Source organism: Giraffa tippelskirchi, chromosome X, assembly GCF_054371585.1.
Source record: "Giraffa tippelskirchi isolate mGirTip1 chromosome X, T2T-mGirTip1v1.2.pri, whole genome shotgun sequence".
Classification (NCBI taxonomy): domain Eukaryota; kingdom Metazoa; phylum Chordata; class Mammalia; order Artiodactyla; family Giraffidae; genus Giraffa; species Giraffa tippelskirchi.
Window position 1 is genome coordinate 95350302 of NC_137289.1, and position 17817 is coordinate 95368118.

The 17817-nt window shown below is 40.6% G+C and overlaps 1 protein-coding gene and 1 pseudogene across 8 annotated transcripts in view; one reads left to right on the forward strand and one right to left on the reverse strand.

Annotated features, from left to right (window-relative positions):
• Nucleotides 1-17817, reverse strand: part of LOC145537002 (casein kinase I-like) — an 83759-nt gene that overhangs the window by 19421 nt on the left and 46521 nt on the right. The gene's annotated exons all lie outside the window — the stretch shown is intronic.
• Nucleotides 7-4407, forward strand: LOC145536485 (protein fem-1 homolog A-like; annotated as a pseudogene).

Consider the following 17817-nt stretch of genomic DNA (forward strand, 5'->3'; position numbering starts at 1 on the left):
GGAGAGATGGAAAGTGAGGTGCTAACAATTAGGAAGGTGGTCCCACCCTGAACCCTGAACCCTGCCCACACTTTGTCACCAACCCCAGCCAAGTGGGCTTCCCTGGTGGCTCCCCCCACCAAAACCCTGCCCCTAATTCACCCACCTCTGCATTTGAGCCCACCCACATGCTGCCCTTGATCTTGCCCACCCTGCTCCTGATCCTGTCCACATCATGGCTTTGAAGCTTCAGCCTCATCATCAGTCCTTCCAATGAATATTCAGGGATGATTTCCTTTAGGATTCACTGGTTTGATCTCCTTGCAGTCCAAGGGACTCTCAAGAGTCCTCTCCAGTACCAATATTTACCAGAAAAGGCAAGCATAATTAGCCTGAGGGCAACTTATTGAAGCTTGTGGTTCACCAGTTTCTACATGCAAGATTCCCTCAATCAGTTGACTTTGAGCCTTTTTCCTATTATTCCCTAGCCGAGGGTTTCATCCTAGGCTTTCCTGATTCCCTTGTTCCTGCAGGGTCTGCATTCTCAGGAATCTCTTTCTCCAGTCCCTCTTCCAGTGTCTTGGCCTCATGTCATAATGACCTACAGTTTTCCAATATACCTTGGCTCCCTTCACATGTTGTCCAGAGTAGGTGTTCTTCCCTTAGAAAATAGTTGTAACCAAGTGGCTAACACAGTGATGTTTAACTGCTTCTTTTCTCCTTCCTCTTTCTCTACATTGTCCCCAAATTGAGCAGCTCCTGCTAGGTTTTATGTAATAATCTGTCCTAGGTTGACACAAAGTAGATAAGATCAGTGGGTGATTTTGAACTACCCCTGGATCCATGCTGGTAAATTTTGGGAAGCCTCAACAAATTGCCAATGGAAATCAACTGGGAAATCACTAGTCTTCTGGATACAGTGCTGTGATTTCTCCCAGCTCACTTTTCATAGACGGACTTCAACTATGGCCATTTGCAGTCCCTCTCAGTGGGTCCCTCAGGCATTTAGTTCTTCCATTATGTGGGAAGTGGTATAGAGTCAGAGTCTTCTTTTTCTTTTTTTTTTAAAGTAATTAATTTATTTTAATTGGAGGATAATTACTTTACAATATTGTAGTGGAGTTTGCCATACATAGTCACATTATTTTGGCCACAATTCCCCCTGATGTGGTGGGTCACATTCCGGTCCTGACATGCCTGCTCCATCAACCAACCAAAGCCTGCTGCTTGCAGAATTCTGTGCAGCTACCAGGGCACATCCCAATGTTTGGGGCTGTAAATTGAAAACACACTGCCAGGTACTTGTGCAAACTTCTGTGGGTCTTTCCTGGGCCCAGAAAAATAATTCCTCAGTGAATAATGTAGGGAAGTTGAACAGCATGTAGATTTGTACTGTTTCAAGTCTGGGTAGCCACTTAATGGCATCAGTTTCATTGGCAAAGTGGTTAGGGAAGGCTAACTGTCTTGTCATTGAGTCAGGAAAAATGTAGAATCAGATGACTCTTGGGTTTCCTTTCCCATATTGCATATTTCAGCCTAGCACCTTTTTTGTTTGTCTGTTCCAAGTGACTGCTGCAACCACTCTCCATCCTGTAGCTACCATGGAAGGTGGTGGTGGCGTGGGGGGAAACGACAGTCTTTTATCCAAGTTACCAGTTATTCCTTAATAGTATTGCTTTATCATCTCTGCTTTCCTAGCTGTATAGTTCGTGGATTAGAAAATATTCTTGGAGGTCAAAATCTAGGCTAAGCATGAAATGGAATCAGAGCTAGGGCATGAGACACACACACCTCACACAGGGAGATAATTCATTACTGTCCCCTTGTCCTTCTTTGCAGGGAAATCTACTATTTTAACTGCCCATCTTGAAGTTCATAGCTTCGCCCTTACTAGGAGTCAGATTGAGGTGTGAAGATGAAGAGATGCCACAGAAAGGGAGCAAAAGGAGGGGAGACAGCAGAGAAATGAGGAGGAGGGTTTGGTGAAAGAAAAAGTAACTTTAATTCTCCCATTTCCTCTTCCATTTTCCTCCATCTTCCCAAATGATTTTTAACCTTCTTCTTAGGATGATATTCATCCTGTAAACATTAGTAATTCCTTTTCTGGGAATGAAAGTACAATTGTTAGTCCCTCAAGTCATGTCTAACTCTTTGCAACAATATAGACAGTAGCCAGCCTTTCTCCTCTGTCCATGGGATTCTCCAGGCAAGAATACTGGAGTGGGTTGCCATTCCCTTCTCCAGGGGATCTTCCTGACCCAGGGATCAAAGCCAGGTCTCCTGCATTGCAAGCAGATTCTTTACTGTCTGAGCCACCGGGAAAGCCTGGACAAGAGGTTCTTCTAAGAACCACGGTATATGTTAATTCATCCAAATTAATGGAAGCATCCTCAGGCCAATGTAAGACTGCATTTTACTTTCAAATGGATTCCCTTCCAAATGTCATATTGAGCTGCATTGGCCATTTAAGAGAAAAGATTTGCAGGTAACATCCTGGCTTCCCTTCTTTTCCACCATTAAAGCTGATGGTGACCCTGATGGACTTTTAGGTCCTGTATTATGCATGCTTACTCAAAAAGAAAATCTAGAATTTGGACAGTGAGATCCATCCAGGTAGTATTTGAAAACAGCAAGGTGCTAAAAAGGGATGGGGGTGAGGGGTGAGGGTGGGGAAGCCGCTTGTCATCACCTCCCATTACAGCCACCTCGACGTGGTCAAGTACCCTGTGGCAGAGCCAGCTTGGAGGTGAGTGGCTTGGTATACTTCAATGATGAGACCATCAAGGGCGTGTAGCCACTGTGGGCCGCCTCAGCTGCTGACCACCTGGACCTGGTGCAGAGCCTGCTGTGCTGCGGGGACTTGATGAGCCACACCACATGCACCCACTCGAAGCCCCTGCATGCTGCCTGCTTTGGTGGGCAGCTGGATGTGGAGCGATACTTGGAGGGGGAGCACTAGGCTACCTGGAGGCGGCCAACTGGCGCAGACACACACGTGCCTCCTGATCTACTGTTACACAGGCCATCACCAGATCACCCTCTACCAGTTAGAGCAGGGTTCCCACCTGAACCTGAGCAACGTCAAGGGCAACAAGGCCCTGCGTGACTGTGACGAGGCCGGCAGCCTGGGTGTCCAGCAGGTGTTGTTCAGGTGCCAGGCCCACAGGGAATGGGATGGCTATGGCATGACCCTGTTGCTGGCGGCCCACGTGACAGACCACAGGAGTATGACAGAGTACCTCACCCAGGAGCAGCCTGCTAGGGAGGAGACGCAGCCAAGGCTGGCCCGAGAAGGTCCCTCCACCAGCCAGGCATGTGTGCAGCCCCAGGGCTGGGAAGCCGTCTGACAGCCTTGGAGTTGCTGGGAGCCACCTACATGGCTAAGAAACGGGATCTGCTCAGGGTCCTGAAACTCTTGGTAGGGGCCATGCAGCTGCATCACCAGGGGACACATATCTGCCTAAACCTGAGTCCCCAGCTGGTCCTCGCCTCTGACTATTCCAGGGAGGTGAACACCACCGAGGAACTGGAGGCATTCATCATGCAGTGTGATGAGATGCTCAAGCAAGCACTGTTGACCTGAGAGTGGTCCTGGGTCCCTCCCACCTGGACATTTCCTACTGTATGTGTTACCAGGATGCTGTGTAGGCCAACTGGAACAGCTTCTAGCTCTGCATCTGCTCGTGGAAACACATCCTAGACGTGCAGCAGAGCAACCTGCAGCCTCTGACTGCCAACAGCTTCCTATCCTCTGATGAACTCTTCTAAGTGCTCCAGAAACCCTTGGCCAAGGCACAGCCTGAGCATGCCAACTGGCTTTGCAGATCTCATGTGGGTGCTATGCAAAGGGGTCTGGGAAGTGGAGCAAGCCCAAGGAGCCCAGGGACTCAGCCCAGTTCACCAAGGCCCTGGACATCATCCTCCACCAGCTCTACCTGCTGGAGAAAGTGGAGTGCCATCCTGATCAGGAGGACATGAAACCCCAGAGGGTGAGGGTCTGCTCAAGTGCACCCCTCTCAGCAAGAATGGGTTCACTCCTGCACATGGCGGTGGATGCGGACCATGAATGTGGGCCACTTCTAGGGGGAAGATTCCTTTCCTCCAGGTGGTCAAGGTGCTCTCGACTGCTGGGTCAATCCAGACAGCTGGGACTTTGACAACAGCACCCCAGTGCACATCGCGAAGCAGAACAACTGCCTGGAGATCGTGAATGCCCTGACAGAGGCAGGAGCCCACATGGACACCACCAGCGCCTTCAAGAATATGGCCTGCAAGGTGCTGCATGAGAAGCTGCTGGCAAAGTTCACCATTCAGCCCTTCAACTATGTGACCCCACAGTGCCTTGTGGCCTTCACCCTGGACAACAACAAGATCCCCTACAAGGGCTTCATGCCCTAAGAGCTGGAGGCTTTCCTCAGGCTGTACTGAAAGTGGTCAGAGAGGAGAAGCCAGGAGGGGCGGGGCCCGAACCTGTCCCTGCCCTCTCTGAGGCCTCTTTTGGTGGCTGGAAACTGGGGAAGAGCTCACGAGACCTCCAAGGTCCCCTCCCCTCATCATGGAGAGGGACAAGAATCAATGAGTTGTCAGTTGTTGAAGCTTCCAGACCACGTGCTCAGAGAACTGTCTTTCTCTAGGAGTCCTCATGCCCATACTCCACAAGGAGAAGCTGCTCAACCTCCCACACATCCCATTTGCTCAAGTTTCAGAGAATCTGGCCTTCCGACCCCTGGTAGAGGGAAACCATCACCTTTCTCTCCTACTAGAAACACAAGAAGAAGCTGAGAGTTGGGTTCGTCCTCTACTCCTTATGCGGCAGACAATATTGACCCAGCCACCCAGAGCAGTGTTAAAACTGGGGGCTTTGAAGGGTCAAAGGGGGAGAATTTACCCTTCCAGCACATTCACACCTGCTCCTTCTGCCCTGCTGTGGGTCAGACTCTCTATCCCTGGGCCACCAGCCCCTTCAATAGCCTTTGTGGTTTGGTGTTCTGTTTATTTACCTGACAGAGGGGAGTTGGTGCTTACCAGGTGGCTCAGTGGTAAAGAATCCACCTGCAATGCAAGAGACACAGGAGATGCGGGTTTGATCCTGGTGTTGGGAAGATCCCATGGAGAAAGGTATGGCAACTCACTTCAGCATTCTTGCCTGGTGAATCCCATGGACAGAGGGTCCTGGTGGGCTACAGTCCATGGGGTCCAAAGAGTTAGATGTGACTGTGCACACTCAGGCACAGGCAGCTTACATTTGTGGCGCAGGAGGTTTTGCTGCCATATACTATTTTTTTTCAATTAAAAAAAATTAATATATTTTAATTGGAGGCTAATTACTTTACAATATTGTGGTAGTTTTTGCCATATATTGACATGAATCAGCCACTGGTGTACATGTGGCCCCCATCCTGAACCCCCCTCCCACCTTCCTCCCCATCCCATCCCTCTGGGTTGTCCGAGAGAACTAGCTTTGAGTGCCCTGCTTCATGCATCAAACTTTCATTGGTCATCTATTTTACATATGGGAATATACATGTTTCAATGCTATTCTCTCAAATCGTCCCACCCTCACCTTCTCCCATATAGTCCAGAGGTCCATACTTTACATCTGTGTCTCTTTTGCTGTCTTGCATATAGGGTCGTCATTACCTTCTTTCTAAATTCCATATATATGTTAATATACTGCATTGGTGTTTCTGACTAACTTCACTCTGTATAATAGGCTCCAGTTTCATCCACCTCATTAGAACTGATTCAAATGAATTCTTTTTAATAGTATAGTAATATTCTGTTGTGTATATGTACCACAACTTCCTTATCCATTCGTCTGCCGATGGACATCTAGGTTGCTTCCATGTCCTAGCTATTGTAAACCATGCTGCAATGTACAGTGGGGTACCTGTGCCTCTTTCAATTCCAGTTTCTTTGGTGTGTATACCCAGCAGTGGGATTGCTGGGTCATATGGCAGTTCTACATTCAATTTTTAAAGGACTCTCCACATTGTTTTCCATAGTGGCTGTACTAGTTTGCATTCCCACCAACAGTAAGAGGGTTCCCTTTTCTCCACACCCTCTCCAGCATTTATTGCTTCTAGGCATTTTGATGGCAGCCACTCTGACTGGCATGAGATGGTATCTCATTGTGGTTTTGATTTGCATTTCTCTGATAATGAGTGATGTTGAGCATCTTTTCATGTGTTTGTTAGTCATCTGTATGTCTTCTTTGGAGAAATGTCTGTTTAGTTCTCTGGCCCATTTTTTGATTGGGCCACTTATTTTTCTGGGATTGAGCTGCATGAGCTGCTTCTATATTTTCAAGATTAATTCTTTGAAATTTGTTTCATTTGCTATTATTTTCTCCCATTCTGAAGGCTGCCTTTTCACCTTGCTTATAGTTTCCTTCATTGTGCAAACCTTTTAAGCTTAATTAGGTCCCATTTGTTTATTTTTGTTTTTATTTCCATTACGCTGGGTGTGGGTCATAGGGGATCTTGCTGTGATTTATGTCAGAGAGTGTTCTGTGTATGTTTTCCTCTAGGAGTTTTATAGTTTCTGGTCTTAGATTTAGATCTTTAATCCATTTTGAGTTTATTTTTGTGTATGGTGTTAGAAAGTATTCTAGTTTCATTCTTTTACAGGTGGTTGACCAGTTTCCCAGCACCACTTGTTAAAGAGATTGTCTTTTCTCCATTGTATATTTTTGCCTCCTTTGTCAAAGGTAAAGTGTCCATTGGTGTGTGGATTTATCGCTGGGCTTTCTATTTTGTTCCATTGATCTATATTTCTGTCTTTGTGCCAGTACCATACTGTCTTGATGACTGTAGCTTTGTAATATAGTCTGAAGTCAGGGAGATTAATTCCTCCAGTTCCATTCTTCTTTCTCAGGATTGCTTTGGCTATTTGAGGTTCTTTGTGTTCCCATACAAATTGTGAAATTATTTGCTCTAGTTCTGTGAAAAAATACCATTGCTTCTTTGATAGGGATTGCATTGAATCTATAGATTGCTTTGGGTAGTATACTCATTTTCACTATATTGATTCTTCCAATCCATGAACATGGTATATTCTCCATCTATCTGTTTCATTTTTAATTTCTTTCATCAGTGTTTTATAGTTTTCTACATATGGGTCTTTTGTTTCTTTAGGTAAATTTATCCCTAAGTATTTTCTTCTTTTCATTGCAATGGTGAATGTGATTGTTTCCTGAATTTCTCTTTCTGTTTTCTCATTGTTAGTGTATAGGAATGCAAGGGATTTCTGTGTGTTAATTTTACATCCTGCAACTTTACTGTATTCATGATTAGCTCTGGTAATTTTCTGGTGGTATTTTTAGGGTTTTGTTGTTGTTGTTGTTGTTGTCTTTCTGGTTCTGTGAAAAATACTATTGGTAGCTTGATAGGGATTGCATTGAATCTATAGATTGCTTTGGGTGGTATACTCATTTTCATTATATTGATTCTTCCAGTCCATGATCATAGTGTATTTCTCCATCTATTTGTGTCATCTTTGATCTCTTTCATCAGTGTTTTATGAAAGTGAAAGTTGCTCACTCAGGTCTGACTTTTTGTGACTCCATGGACTATACTCCATGGAATTCTCCAGGCCAGAATACTGGAGTGGGTAGCCTTTCCCTTCTCCAGGGGATCTTCCCAACCCAGGGATTGAATCCAGGTCTCCCGCATTGCAGGTTGATTCTTTATCAGCTGAGCTACAAGAGAAGCCCAAGAATATTGGAGTGGGTAGCCATTTCCTTCTCCAGGGGAATCTTCCCAAGCCAGGAAATTGAACCGGGGTCTCCTGCATTGCAGGATTCTTTACTAACTGAGCTATCAGGGATTTTATAGTTTTCTATATATAGGTCTTTTGTTTCTTTAGGCAAATTTATTCCTAAGTATTTACTCTTTTTATTGCAATGGTGAATGGAATTGTTTCCTTAATTTCTCTGTTTTTTCGTTGTTAGTGTACAGGAATGCAAGGGATTTCTGTGTATTTGTTGTATATCCTGCAACTTTCCTATATTCATGATTAGCTCTAGTAATTTTCTGGTGGTATTTTTAGGGTTTTCTATGTAGAATATCAAGTAATCTGGAAAAAGTGAAAGTTTTGCTTCTTCTTTTACAATCTGGATTCCTTTTATTTCTTTTTCTTCCCTGATTGCTGTAGCTAGGACTCCCAAAACTATGTTGAATAGTAGTGATGAGAGTGGGCACCCTTGTCTTGCTCCTGATTTCAGAGAAAATGCTTTCAATTTTTCACCATTGAGGATAATGCTTGCTGTGAGTTTGTCATATATGGCTTTTATTATGTTGGGGTATGTTCCTTCTATGCCTGCTTTCTGGAGAGTTTTTATCATAAATAGGTGTTGCATTTTGTCAAAGGCTTTCTCTGCATCTATTGAGATAATCAAATAGTTTTATCTTTCATTTTGTTAATATGGTGCATCACATTGATTGATTTGCAAATATTGAAGAATCCTTGCATCCCTGGGATGAAGCCCACTTAGTTTTGATGTATGATCTTTTTAATATGTTGTTGGATTTTGTTTCATATAATTTTTTCAGGATTTTTGCATCTATGTTCATCAGTGATATCGGCCTGTCATTTTCTTTTTTGTGTGGCATCTTTTTCTGGTTTTGGAATTAGGGTGATGGTGACCTCATAGAATGAGTTTGGGAGTTTACCTTCCTCTGCAATTTTCTGGAAGATTTTGAGTAGGATAGATGTCAGCTCTTCCCTAAATTTTTGGTCAAATTTACCTGTGAAACCATCTGATCTTTTGTTTGTTGGAAGATTTTTGATTACAGCTTCGATTTCCATGCTTGTGATGGGTCTGTTAAGATTTTCTATTTCTTCCTGGTTCAGTTTTGGAAGGGTATACTTTTCTAAGAATTTGTCCATTTCTTCCAAGTTGTTCATTTTATTGGCATATAATTGCTCATAGTAGTCTCTTATGATCTTTTGTATTTCTGTGTCTGTAAAAGACGCTTACTCCTTGGGAGGAAGGTTATGGCCAACCTAGATAGCATATTTAAAAGCAGAGACGTTACTTTGCCAACAAAAGTCCGTCTAGTCAAGGCTATGGTTTTTCCAGTGGTCATGTATGGTTGTGAGAGTTGGACGGTGAAGAAAGCTGAGCGCTGAAGAATTGATGCTTTTGAACTGTGGTGTTGGAGAAGACTCTTGAGAGTCCCTTGGACTGCAAGGAGATCCAATCAATCCATCCTAAAGGAGATCAATCCTGGGTGTTCATTGGAATGTCTGATGTTGAAGCTGAAACTCCAATACTTTGGCCACCTCATGCGAAGGGCTGACTCATTGGAAAAGACCCTAATGCTGGGTAGGATTGGGGGCGGGAGGAGAAGGGGATGACAGAGGATGAGATGGTTGGATGGCATCACCAACTCGATGGACATGGGTTTGGGTAGACTCCGGGAGTTGGTGATGGACAGAGAGGCCTGGCGTGCTGCAATTCATGGGGTCGCAAAGAGTCGGACACGACTGAGCGACTGAACTGAACTGAACTGAGTGATTTCTCTATGTTCATTTCTAATTTTATTGATTTGATTCTTCTCTCTTTTTTTCATGATGAGTCTGGCTAATGGTTTGTCTATTTTATTTATCTTCTCAAACAACCAGCTTTTAGTTTTGTTGATCGTTGCTACAGTTTCCTTCATTTCTTTTTCACTCATTTCTGCTCTGATTTTTAGGATTTCTTTCCTTCCACTAACTCTGGAGTTCTTCTTTTCTTCTTTTTCCATTTGCCTTATTTGTAAAGTTGGGCTGTTTATTTAATGTTTCTCTCATTTCTTAAGGTAGGCTTGTATTGCTATGAATCACCCTCTTAGCACTGCTTTCACTGACCCCCATAGGTTTTGGGGTGTCGTGTTTTCATTTTCATTTGTTTCTATGCATACTTTGATTCCTTTTTTTATTTCTTCCATGATCTGTTATTCAGAAGTGTATTGTTTAGCCTGCATATGATTGTGCTTTTATAGTTTTTTTTTCCTGTAATTGACATCTAATCTTACCACGTTGTGATCAGAAGATACTTGAAATGATTTCAACTTTTTAAATTTTCCAAGGCTAGATTTATAGCCAGGATGTGATCTATCCTGGAGAATGTTCCGTGTGCACTTGAGAAAATGGTGAACTCCATTGTTTTTCGGTGATATGCCCTGTAGATATCAATCAGGTCTAACTGGTCTATTGTATCATTTAAAGCTTGTGTTTCCTTGCCAATTTTTTGTTTGGTTGATCTATCCATAGGTGTGAGTGGGGTATTAAAGTCTCCCACTCTTATTGTGTTACTGTTAATTTCTGCTTTCAAACTTGTTAGCATTTGCCTTACACATTGAGGTGCTCCTATGTTGGGTGCATATATGTTTATAATTGTTATATCTTCTTCTTGGAATGATCCTTTGATCATTATGCAGTGTCCTTCTTTGTCTCTTATCATGGTCTTTATTTAAAAGTCTACTTTATCTGATATTAGTATTTATCTGATACTTTATCTGCTTTCTTTTGGTTTCCATTTGCATGAAATACCTTTTTCCAGCCCCTCGATTTCAGTCTGTGTGTGCCCCTAGGTTTGTGGTGGGTCTCTTGTAGGCAGCATATATAGGGGTCTTGTTTTTGTATCTATTTGGCCAGTCTTTGTCTTTTGGTTGGAGCATTCAACCCATTTACATTTAAGATAATTTTTGATAAGTGTGATCCCGTTTCCATTTACATTGTTGTTTTGGGTTTGTTTTTATAAACCTTCTCTGTGTTTCCTGTCTAAAGAAGATCCTTTAGCATTTGTTGAAGAGCTGGTTTGGTGGTGCTGAATTCTCAGCTTTTGCTTGTCTGTAAAACTTTTGATTTCTCCTTCATATCTGAACGAGATGCTTGCTGGATAGAGTAATCTCAGTTGTAGGTTTTTATCTTTCATCACTTTAAGTATGTCCTGCCATTTCCTTCTGGCCTGAAAAGCTCCTATTGAAAGATCATCTGTTTTTCTTATGGGGATTCCCCTTGTGTGCTATTTATTGCTTTTCCCTTGCTGCTTTTAATATTTGTTCTTTGGGTTTAACTTTTGTTAGTTTGATTAATATGTAATACCTCCATGGTGATCCATTAAATCAAGAAAAAAATGCTTATTTTTTTCTATGATGGAGTCCTGAATTTGTCCTCAATTTTTAATTCCTTTTGCTTCCCTTATGTCACACACACCCTTCTTCTACAAAGATCTATTTGCCATCAGTTTTTTTTTTAATTCTACGCCTTTGTACTTTACATCACATGCTTTGTCATTCAACTTAAGTTTCTCCAGCAGTGGCAGGTAAACTACCCCCTCTTATGGAGAATTTACCTTTCCTACCTACCTGTATTTGTTTTTCACATTTCAGGGTTGCTACAGGGCCAGGGGAGTGTATAATATATTTATCCCTACTCGGTTCCCAGTATAACATCTGGTACTCAACTGCCTAGGAAACGTGTTTCTGGCAGCTCTCAAATTAGCTGCAGAACGTAACAGGGCTTAATTCAGTCCTCATTTTTATCAATATTATTTTATTGAAGCATAGTTGATTTATTAATACAATATTATATTAATTTCTGCTCTATGGCTAAGTTATACATATATTTTGAAATAATCTTTTCCATTACGGATTATCACAGGATATTGAATATTATTCCCTGTGCTATGCAGGAGGACCTTACTGGATGTCCATTGAATATATAACAGCTTTCGTCCACTAATCCCAACTTCCCAGTTCCTCGCTCTCCCTTCCCCTCTCCCTTGCCTAATTCAAGTGTGTCCTCTATGTCAGTCTGCTTCTAGTTTCTAGATAAGTTCATTTGTGTCATGTTCTAGATCCCATATGTAAGTGACATCATATGGTATTTTTCCTTCTCTGTCTGACTTAGTTCATTTAGTATAATAATCTCTAGGTCCACCCATGTTGCTGCAACTGACATTATGTCATTTTTCTCATGGCTGAGTAGTATTCCATTGTGTATGTATATATGTATATATGTATATCTCACATCTCCTCTATCCACTCATCTGCCTATATAGTCCTCATTTCTAGTAAAGAGGAACTATTACTGCATGAAAACAATGAATTGCAGAAACTTCAATTATGTTTTCTCCTACAAAAATGATATTTTATATTAGGTATTTAATAACAGGCATGCTATGCTTTATACTAGGATTAAAACTCATTAAGGTCTTCGCTGGTGGCACAGTGGATAATAATCCACTAGACAACACAGGGGACACATTTGATCCCTTGTCCAAAAGATTCCCAGAGCAAGAGTAGGGGAGTGTTTGGATCTAAGATAAGAATTCTGTGATATTTATAGTGTCACAGTGGTGTCCTCAGTTTATAGCATGGGAACAAGACAGAGAAATTATCTCCTAAGAGATACAATTATGAGACAGGGTGATAATTCAGGATGGAACAGTCTCCTTCTGAGATATACCACGCAGGACTGGGGAAGTCAGGGAGCTTCATAAGCTACCAATGGTAAGACAGCATTACAGAAGAATGGGGAGGTGTCAGAGTGATTATGAGGGAGTTCAAGATGTTTCACACTCAGTACATACAAAGAGTTTCTCTCCAGTATGAACATTCAGGTGTACAATGAAGTGCAACTTCTGAATAAAGATTTTCCCACAGTCACTGCATTCATAAGGTTTTTCACCAGTATGAATTCTCTAATGCTTAATCAAGACTGAATTGTAAGTGAAGGCCTTTCCACATTCAATATAAACATAAGCTCTTTGTCCAGTCCGAGTCTTCAGGTGTATAAGGAGATTTGACATTTTGGTGAAGACCTTCTCACATCTTGTGCAGGTATGGACTTATTTCCCTGTGTGAATTTTTCTATGCTCATGCAGTTGTGATTTGGAAGGGAAAGATGTCCCATAGTCACTGCATTCACATGGTTCCTCTCCACTATGAATTCTTTGATGTTCAGTCAAGTGGGTCTTCTAGATAAAAGCCTGCCTACATTCAGTGCATATGCAGGGTTTCTCTCCTAAATGAATTCTCTGATGCAACCTCAGTATTGAATGATGAGTGAAAGTTTTATCACATTCATTGCATTCATAGGGTTTTTCCACAGAATGATTAATCTGATGGACAAAGAGGTGTGGGTTCTGAGTGAAGACCTTTCCATATTCACTGCCTACATAGGCTATCTTCCCAGTAAGAAATTTTCAATGAGGAATGAGTTCTTGTTTCTGGCTAAGGGCTTTCCCACACTGATTAGGTTCACAGAATTTCTCATTTAGATGAGAATTAACATAGTTAGTATAGAAAAAGGAAAAACTAAAATTCGACTACAACCAATAATCTTCTCAAGGTTTTACTCATGGTACTTCCATTAGAACTTGCAAATTTAAGCTATAATTCAACCCATTTCTGAATGAATCACATTTAAGGAGTCATTCTTATGAACTAACTGAGCTCATTTAAGTTATTTTCCAGTGTACTTGTATTCATAATCTCTATACTTTCAATGTCTTCTTATTGATGAAAGCAACATGATGCAAAGGGCTATTTTGGGTTTCCTTATGTTTATCTTGACATCATATTGCCACACTTTTTATTTAAAACAAGTAATCAATGTATATAAATCTTCATCTACCTCTGTTTAACTTTGCACATCTATTCTTTCTTTCTTTCCTTTCTTCTCAACATATTTGTTAGTTTTGTTTTCATTGCTTTATTCACCACTTAGCACCATGTTTAGTTTTGTTTTCCCATTTGCGCTTAAGCTAGATTTGTTCTTAACTGGTAAATATAATTTTTTATTTCCTTTGTTCACCAGATCAATCCACTGTACTTTATTTTAGTTGAACTGTTTTCACTTTGCTCATGGGTGTATATATATATATATATGTGTGTGTGTGTGTATTCCATTATTTTAATTATTATTTGCCTGATTCTGTAACTGCCATTTGTCTGGGGTTCATCTTTGGTGTCTCATTTTTGGGTATTTGTTTTAATCTCACTTAATGCCATAGCAAACCACTTGTGGAATCTTTGTTCCTGACCAGAGTTCAAACCCTGAGCCTTTGGAGTGGGAAAACTGACTCCAAGACCCTAGACTACCAGAGAGCTAACCCCAGGGGATATCAAATAGTGAGAACTCACACAAAGGAAACCACTTAAATACTAGACCCGGCATCACCCAACCACCAGTAACACCCTCTGGAGGACAGCTCATTTTAACAACAAACAAAACAAAAACACAAACCCAATCATCAGCAGACAGGATTACCACTGCACTCAGCCTTGCCCATCAGAGGAAAAACAAGCAAACAAACAAAAACTCAGCACAAATCTCACCATGTAAGAAGCTTACACAAACCACTGGACCAAACTTAGAGGGCAGAAAACAAAAGGAAGAAAGAATGCAACCTTGAAGCCTGAGAAAAGGAGACCTCAAACACAATAAGTTAAGAAAAAAAAAAAAAACACGAAAAGGCAGAGAACACTATACAAATGAAGGAACAAACTAGAAACACAGCAGTCCAAATAAATGAAGAGGAAATAGGCAAAATACCTGAAAAAGAATTCAGAACCATGATAGTAAAGATGATCAAAAACCTTGAAAGCAAAATGGAGAAAATGCAAGAATCAATTAACAAAGACCCAGAAGTATTAAAGAATAAACATGCAGAGGCAAACAACACAATTACTGAAATGAAAAATACTCTACAAGGAATCAATAGCAGACTATTTGAAGCAGAAGAATGAGTCAGTGAGCTGGAAGATAAAATGGTGGAAATAACTTCTGAAGAGCAGAATAAAATAAAAAGAATGAAAAGAATGAGGATAGTCTCAGAGACCACTGGGACCATATCAAACACAACAACATTCAAATTATAAGGGTCCCAGAAGAAGAAGAGAAAAAAAAACGGTATGAGAAAAAAAATTTAATTACTTTATTTTCTAGTTTTTAACTTTACAATATTGTATTTGTTTTGCCATACATTGACATGAATCCACCATGGGTGTACATGTTTTCTTTTTGAAGAGGTTATAGTTCAAAATTTCCCCAATATGGAAAAGGAAATAGTCAATCAAGTCCAAGAGACACAAAGAGTCCCATTCAGGATAAACCCAAGGATAAACACACCAAGACACATACTAATCAAACTAACAAATACTAAACACAAAGAAAGAATATTAAAAGAAACAAGGGAAAAGCAACAGGTAACATACAAGGGAAACCTCATACGTTTAACAGCTGATTTTTCAGCAGAAACTCTGCAGGCCAGAAGGGAATGGCAGGGTATACTTAAAGTACTGAAAGGGAAAAATCTACAACAAAAATTACTGTACCCAGCAAGGATCTCATTCAAAATTGATGGAGAAATTAAAAGCTTTTCAGACAAGCAAAAGTTAAGAGAATTCAGTGCAACCAAACCAGCTTTACAAAAAATGTTAAAGGGACTTATATAGTCAAGAAATACAAAAGAAGGAAAAAAATCAACCACAAACAATTAAGAAAATGGCAATAGAAACATATGTATCAATAACTACTTTAAATGTAAATGGATTAAATGTTCCAACCAAAAGACACAGACTGGCTGAATGAATACAAAAACAAGGCTCATATATATGCTGTCTACAAGAAATCCACTTCAGACCTCAAAACATATACACTGAAAGTGAGAGGATGGAAAAATACATTCCATGCAAATGAGAAGCAAAAGAAAGCTGGAGTAGCAATTCTCATATCAAACAAAATAAACCTTAAAGAAGATTACAAAAGATGAGGAAGGACACTACATAATGATCAAGGGATCAATCCAAGAGGAAGACATAACAATTGTAAATATGTATGCACCCAACACAGGAGTACCTCAATACATAAGACAAACACTAACCGACATAAAAGGAGAAATTGACAGTAACACAATCATAGTAGGAGACTTTAACACCCCACTCACACCAATGGACAGATCATCAAAACAGAATATTAATAAGGAAACACAAGTCTTAAATGATACATTAGATGGCATGGATCTCATTGATATCTTCAGGACATTCCATCCAAATGCAGAAGAATACACCTTTTTCTCAAGTGCACATGGAACATTCTTCAGGAAAGACCACATCTTGGGTCACAAATCAAACCTCAGTAAATTTAAGAAAATTGAAATCGAATCAAGCATCTTCTCTGACCACAATGCTATGAGACTAGATATCAATTACAAGAAAAAAACTGCAAGAAACACCGACACATTAAATAACACGTTTCTAAATAACCAACAGGTTACTGAAGAAATGAACAGGGTAATCAAAAAATTTCTAGAAACAAATGACAATGAAGACACGACAACTCAAAACCTATGGGATGCAGCAAAAGCAGTTTTAAGAGGGAAGTTTATAGCAATAAAATCCTACCTCAAGAAACAAGAAAAACATCAAATAGCCTAACTTTACACTTAAAACATATATAAAACACTGATGAAAGAAATCAAAGAGGACACGAACAGATGGAGAAATATACCGTGTTCATGGATTGGAAGAATTAATATAGTGAAAATGAGTATACTACACAAAGAAATCTATAGATTCAATGCAATCCCTATCAAGCTACCAATGGTATTTTTCACAGAACTAGAACAAATCATTTCACAATTTGTATGGAAATATAAGAAACCTCGAATAGCCAAAGCAATCTTGAGAAAGAAGAATGGAACTGGAGGAATCAACCTGCCTGACTTCAGGCTCTACTACAAAGCCACAGTCATCAAGACAGTATGGTACTGGCACAAAGATAGAAATATAAATCAATGGAACAAAATAGAAAGCCCAGAGATAAACCCACACACCTATGGACACCTTATTTTCGACAAAGGAGGCAAGAATATACAATGGAGAAAAGACAACCTCTTTAACGAGTGGTGCTGGGAAAACTGGTCAACCACTTGTAAAAGAATGAAACTAGAACACTTCCTAACACCATACACAAAAATAAACTCAAAATGGATTAAAGATCTAAACGTAAGACCAGAAACTATAAAACTCCTAGAGGAAAACATAGGCAAAACACTCTCCGACATAAACCACAGCAGGATCCTCTATGACTCACCTCCCAGAATATTGGAAATAAGAGCAAAAACAAACAAATAGGACCTAATTAAACTTAACAGCTTTTGCACAACAAAGGAAACTATAAGCAAGGTGAAAAGACAGCCTTCAGAATGGGAGAAAGTAATAGCAAACGAAGCAACAGACAAACAATTAATCTCAAAAATATACAAGCAACTCCTGCAGCTGAATTCCAGAAAAATAAACGACCCAATCAAAAAATGGGCCAAAGAACTAAACAGACATTTCTCCAAAGAAGACATACAGATGGCTAACAAACACATGAAAAGATGCTCAACATCACTCATTATCAGAGAAATGCAAATCAAAACCACAATGAGGTACCATTTCACACCAGTCAGAATGGCTGCTATCCAAAAGTGTACAAGCAATAAATGCTGGAGAGGGTGTGGAGAAAAGGGAACCCTCTTACACTGTTGGTGGGGATGCAAACTAGTACAGCCACTATGGAGAACAGTGTGGAGATTCCTTAAAAAACTGGGAATAGAACTGCCATATGACCCAGCAATCCCACTGCTGGGCATACACACCGAGGAAACCAGAATTGAAAGAGACGCGTGTACCCCAATGTTCATCACAGCACTGTTTACAATAGCCAGGACATGGAAGCAACCTAGATGTCCATCAGCAGACGACTGGATAAGGAAGCTGTGGTACATATACACAATGGAATATTACTCAGCCATTAAAAAAATACATTTGAATCTGTTCTATTGAGATGGATGAAACT